Raw genomic sequence first — 6469 nt, forward strand, 5'->3', positions numbered from 1 at the left:
TATAAATATATACAGTCCAATCTCGGTAATCTGAACTTCAGTACTCTAAACACTCTAGTAATCCAAACTAGTGTAAAAAAAAAGTTACTTTTATTGAGAAAACTAAGCAGGCAACAAATTTTTGTTTTCAAATAAAAGTGCACCAGTGTAAAGGACATTTTTAACTTCCCGATCTATAGGCAAGTTATTATAATCACTGTGAAAATCGAAAGTGGAAAGCTTTACAGTTTTAACATCAGGTAATCTAATTCCTATGGAAGTGTTCATAATATATTTCATTGGAATTAGAAAAACATAATAACTATTTTATAATTCATTTGATTCTGTAAAACTAATTTAATTAATATTAGAAATATCTATAATACAAATTTTGTTGATGAACTAATTTTTTTTTTATCACATTTTAAATAAATCCATACAAAGAGTATTTTTAATTTTTATTTTTACTTGTTTTCATTCATAAATGACCAATATTATGGTTTTAACTACTTAAATTATGACTTAGCATTACTGGTGGTGTAAAAGAAAAAAATTTTTTTTTAAATATTTCAATTTTTTAAAACTTCAAACTCAAAGTTCCAGTAAAATATTTTTAAAAAAAAATTAAATAAATAAAAATAGTTATGTAAATTCATATTGTTGAAGTATTAGGGGTATTGGGAAAGTATTAGGGATAGTATTAGGGGTATTGGGAAAGACTAGGGATAGTATTAGGGGTATTGGGAAAGTATTAGGAAAAATGATGTAACTTCAACAATATGAATTTACATAACTATATTTATTTATTTAATTCAATTTTTTACATGCTTTATTTGAACTTTGAGTTTTAAGTTTTAAAAAATTTAAATATTTAAAAAAAATTGTTTTCTTTTTATCCCCAGTAATATAATTCTTTTTCATAAAAGAAATATATAATTTTTTTTTTTTTGTGGGTCTTGAGGATCAGTCAATAGTTTATATGTTTGGTTGTCATTAACTAGCTTATTTGTTTTTTGAACACAGTTGTCTTTGGTGATGGTGACTGGTTCGTTTCGTCTGTTGTTATTATTATGTCAGGTTGTGTTTTTAAAAACGCTTTGGTTGTTCTGAATATTTTTTGAGAGTTAGAGTATTTCTACAGCACTTTTTATCTCCATGTTTACAATACTTTTCTTAAACATCATCGATTTCCTTAATTTGATACTAAATCATTTGTCAATATTGCAGGTGGAATCTAGACTCTTGAAGAAATTTTTGATACGTGGAGGAAGAATTTTTTGAGATTGGCATCTCAGTAGAAATGTTCTGTTGTTCTTTGCAGTGGATAAATATTATTGGCTGATCCTCAAAACCCATAAAAAACATATATAATATAATAAAGTTATCAATATATTGTTTTTAGAAAAAATGAGATACAGCTTTCCTTTTTTTAACACAAAAAAACTATACATATTCAAAGAAGATAGTTGACCGTATGAAGTAGATTGTAGGAAGATAGTATGGGTGGCAGTCAATAAAGGTATCGAAATATTAGAACAGAACTATTTATTGTCTAGCAATGTTTTGCCCCACTTTGCAGGGCTGAACTGAAACCAAGTTCTGCTTCAGTTGTTAGCAGAACTTCATTCTTACAGTCCTGACAAAGCCCTGCAAAGTGGGGCAAAACATTGGTTTACAATAAATAGTTCTCTTATACTATTTTGATACCTTTATTGACCGCTGCTTGGACAAAAAATACAAAAATCTATACCACTATATATACAATTTTTTGTGTTAAAATAAAAAAGGAAAGCTGTACCTGATTTGTTACCTAAAGACAATATTGATTACCAACTTCACAGATGTATTAATTTCAAAAGTGTAAAAATTATAGGTAAAATGTCTAATTTAAGTACTAAAAAAAATCTTCATGTGATGTCAAAAAGTGATATACAATATAAGTTTTCCAATATTTATCAAAATATCAAGAAAATTTAATTATCAGATCCAAAAAGATTTAATAAATAAATAATTAGATGGAAAAAACAAATCTTCAATCATTGTTTAGATGTAAATATAGAATTTGCCTTTAATTGTATCTGTGAAGTTGACTTTGAAATAAATATGAATTAAATCAAATACAAATTAAATCCATCCAACTGCTGGCTGAAAATAAGATTACTTATAAGGTTTTGTTTTTTATACCTCATTGAAATCAGTGACAGATTCACAGGGAGAAAAAAAGGGAAATTTTTCACACCCAAAATAACGGAGGGGGGATAACATGAAGGAATTCAAAATATACTAGTACCAATATTCATGGGTCACTGTAATTTGTAACATGTTATTTAGTACAAATTTCTCTTAAAATTTTAAATTTAATAAATGTGTAAACCATTTCTTGTTTTATTAATTTTTTTTTAACCTGATGAAAAGTGAAAATTTATTTATGTAATCCAGTTGTAGAGTCACTTCACTCATGGAATTGAAGTCAAGGTAAAAATAATTTTATATAGCTTCATGCTGCATCATTTTTTTTTTTCATTTTTTTTTTTTATCTGGCCGTATGGAGTTGAGCTTTGGGGCTCCACTAAACTGATCTACATGACTATAACAAGGCCTATCTGGCCGTATGGAGTTCAGCTTTGGGGCTCCACTAAACTTTCGAATTCCTCTCGGATCCAATCCTTACAGTCCGAAATCCTTAATTCTCCTTACTTTGTCACAAATCAAGTCATCCATCAGGACCACAATGTTCCATATGTTGCCGATCTGGCCAGAACCAGAAACCAATCCTTCTAGGATAAACTTCCCAACCATCCAAACCCACTTGTTTCTAACCAGGCTCTCCTTCATTATCTGATCATCCTCCTAGGCATTTTAAAAAAAGATGGCCTCATATGTTCTTCTCAAGAAATGTTATTGGAGTTCTATCAAAAGGTAGATTTTCCATATGTTTGTATCATGTCATTTTATAACTACCAGCAAATTTACTGGTTGTATATATTTTAATACAGTTGTAAATAACAATAAATAAATTATAAAAAAAAAATGGTGATAATTTATAATTATACTTGTTATTCAGCCCTCAATCATAACCTATGCCTATTTCATTTTAGATTGTGAACTATAGTTTTCTAAACATTTTACAATACTTTCTTGTTTGTTTGAGTTGTAGCAGAATTACCAGCATAGAGAGGACTAAGCCGTTGAGGAGTTTGTTGGTCTGTGATGGATCAATAAAACTTCTACTTCTAACTTAAATTAAAATTGTGCATAGGAGTTCATGGGTAATAGTTGCAAAATGTTCTGTTCAATGTTCTTTAGATCATTAGATCTTTCTGTGGCTTTAGATCATTTGCATTAGTACTTTACTAAGTTTGTTGTTCTTATTGATATTTGTTTTATTTGAAAATGTATTTAATAGTTAAAGTTGTTTAATTTTATGTATATAGTGTAAATGAGTTCATGAAATTAGAAGTGGACCAGAGAAGTTTTAACTGAAACCTCAAGGGAATTAAGAAAACATTGAATCCTTGGATTTTGATACATTGAGGTTCAATTTATCTCATTTAATAAAATATGTTGTGCTAAATTAATTTGTTCTCACTTAAATTAAATAAATTACATTATTTACATACACATTACATTAATTGAATTATAAAATACATTTACAGTAGGCTAAATAACAGTGATTTACACTTTATCATTGCATTGAATAAAAAAATACTCAAATTGTTATAAAACATAATTAAAGTAGAAAAATAATTTTTACACACTTTTTAGTCACAAACTGGTCTTGGTTCATACAAATTGAACTGATTAACATTAACCCTCTATCCAGCCCATAAATTGAACTGATAAATATTAACCCTCTATCCAGCCCATGAATTGAACTGATAAATATTAGCCCTCTATCCAGCGCATGAATTGAACTAATAAATATAATAACCCTCTATCCAGCCCATGAATTAAACCGATAAATATTAAACCTCTATCCAGCCCATGAATTGAACTGATAAATATAATAACCCTCTATCCAGCCCATGAATTGAACTGATAAATATTAACCCTCTATCAAGCCCATGAATTGAAATAGGGAAAAGGTTCTTCCTGTAGTTATCGGCCTCAACCATATTAAACAATGGCTTCCCGAGGAAGTAATTCTGCCTTCTAGTGCAGAGCATAGAATTTGGACATTACAGACCCCATTGCTTTCTCAGTCTGTACACTCACTCCCAATAAAATGGCTGGACTGGTCGGAATAACCAGTAGTCTGGGTATTCTAAGGGCTTTAGTATATCCTGCCCCTAGATTTCGATGATAAAAAGGGGCAGCGAAAAACTTTGGAGTGAATTCCATTTTACTCAATTCGCGGAATATAAAATGCAAAATCTCTAAAAGCCTTAAATATGGTCGTTTTGACTTGAATAATAAAGATTCAAAGAACAAACTGAGTTTTTTCTAAATACAATTGATTTTATCAAAAAACTTCAATATATTTAGAGAGGATGTACGACAAGAATTTTGATTTATAAAAGTGCAGTACCAAGACAAGTTCAAAATGTTGACAAGTAATATACCAAAAGATATAATAATAAATTAATATACTGCTAATTGTATACATATATTATGCTATGTAATTTACTATTCATTTTTCTTTGAAAGGGGGATCCTTTAATAATAGGACTGCAACATGGATTTTTAAATAAGGCTACAATCTAAATTTTGTTGCAGTTGGAATAAAGGGATTGCCACAAGTAATGAAAGCTATGACAGAACTGAAAACTGTACTTGTTTAAGCTATGTTAAGTAACCTCACATACCTTTTTAGTACCTATGTAATGCAAGTACGAGTAAAATATAGCTGTTTTGTGTAATTAGAGCATGAATTTAATTACACTTACTTTATCATAAGAAAGAAAATTAACTGATAATAAAATATTTAACTTACCATACTAATTGTTGCGGCCTACGGATGGGGGAGCAAATAGGGCAATCAGACCGGATACAGTTTTTCCAGTGGGAAATGATTTTCCTTGATGAGGTACAATGGGGAACCCCACATGTTAGTCCAGCTTGGCATACTGATATATGACTCAGAACAACTTTCATCGTCGCACAGTGAGGTAAAACACACTAGAGTAAAAATAAAAGAAATGTCTACAAATAAAACTTAATAATTGAACTCGGAAGTTCATATTCCTTTAATTAGTAATATAATAATCACTACATTCAACAATACACTTCTAGTAATAGGTATGGATTTTTTATTTCCCAAAATTCCTCAACATTATACTCCTCTTCAAGTTTAGTTTGTTGCTTACATTCCTTATGAATGGTAATATTTATTATTTTTAGAATGTAAAAAAAAAAAAAAAGTGCATCATTCAGTTCAAAGTTAGAATCTTGGATTGACTCTTCCAAAACGAAATGTGAAATGGTTTTTACAATTGATGGAAAAATTATTTGTTGTAATTATTGCTGAAAAAATATTTCAAGCAAAAGAAAATCACGGATCAATCCACATGTCAATACAGCTAATTGTTATTTTTCTTTCTGTTATGCAAGTTACTTGACCAGGGATTGTTTTTAGATATTACAAGTAATTGCCGAACCTATGATACAACGCAATATCATTTCATTTTTCTCAACCAGAGGAATAAAATAACATTGAGAACACAATAATATCATATCATTTTTCTCATAAATAATATAATAACAATAACTTTGAGAACACAATATTAATCAATAATCAATAATGAATAATATTATTCAAATGGAGTTCTTTAACTAAATCATTCTTTATGTTTTGTTTTTTAAATTGTTATCTAGTAATTTCTTTTTTTATATTTAGTCTAAATCTAAGACTTTTGTATTTTAAATATTGTCTCATATTATGTTTCTTATTTATTTACATATGCATTTAGGTATTTTTCAGTTTCTTGTTTGTTATTATTTGTTTTAATTATTTTTCTATTAATTTGTGTTTACTATTTAGGTTCTTTATTGTTTTATTATCATCAATTTGTTATTTTTTTAAAATTCAACAACTGGTTTTTCTCTTGAGTTAATGGTAAATTCAACAACTGGTTTTTCTCTTGAGTTAATGGTAAATTCAACAATGGTTTTTCTCTTGAGTAATTAAGTTTTTATTATTTTGTGACGTTAGTTTAAAAAGTGTTGTATTATGATTTTCATTGTGAAGTTTTAATTATTAATATAATTAAACCAAATTATACTTTTATACAAAAGTAAGAAACTTTTTAATCCTTTTTCTACTTATGTATACTAGTATATTTTAACTGCCTTAGCACTTGAGAATTTTTAGCTGTATGTTTTAATACTTTTGACAGCATATTTAGCTGCCTTAGAATTTATGTTTTAATATTTTTGAGAGGATATTTAGCTGCCTAAGTATTTATGTTTTAATATTTTTGAGAGGATATTTAGCTGCCTTAGTATTTATGTTTTAATATTTTTGAGAGGATATTTAGCTGCCTTAGTATTT

General features: G+C 28.1%; 1 non-coding gene across 1 annotated transcript in view; it reads right to left on the bottom strand.

The window, feature by feature from the left end:
* Positions 1-6463, bottom strand: part of LOC106691579 (uncharacterized) — a 7198-nt gene extending 735 nt beyond the window's left edge. The window contains exon 1 of the transcript XR_010843477.1: positions 4913-6463. This is a non-coding gene — a transcript (uncharacterized protein). The remainder of the gene's footprint in view (positions 1-4912) is intronic.
* Between the last annotated feature and the right edge of the window lie 6 nt (positions 6464-6469).

Source organism: Halyomorpha halys, unplaced genomic scaffold, assembly GCF_000696795.3.
Source record: "Halyomorpha halys isolate HHAL.00 unplaced genomic scaffold, Hhal_1.1 Scaffold2509.1, whole genome shotgun sequence".
Lineage (NCBI taxonomy): Eukaryota > Metazoa > Arthropoda > Insecta > Hemiptera > Pentatomidae > Halyomorpha > Halyomorpha halys.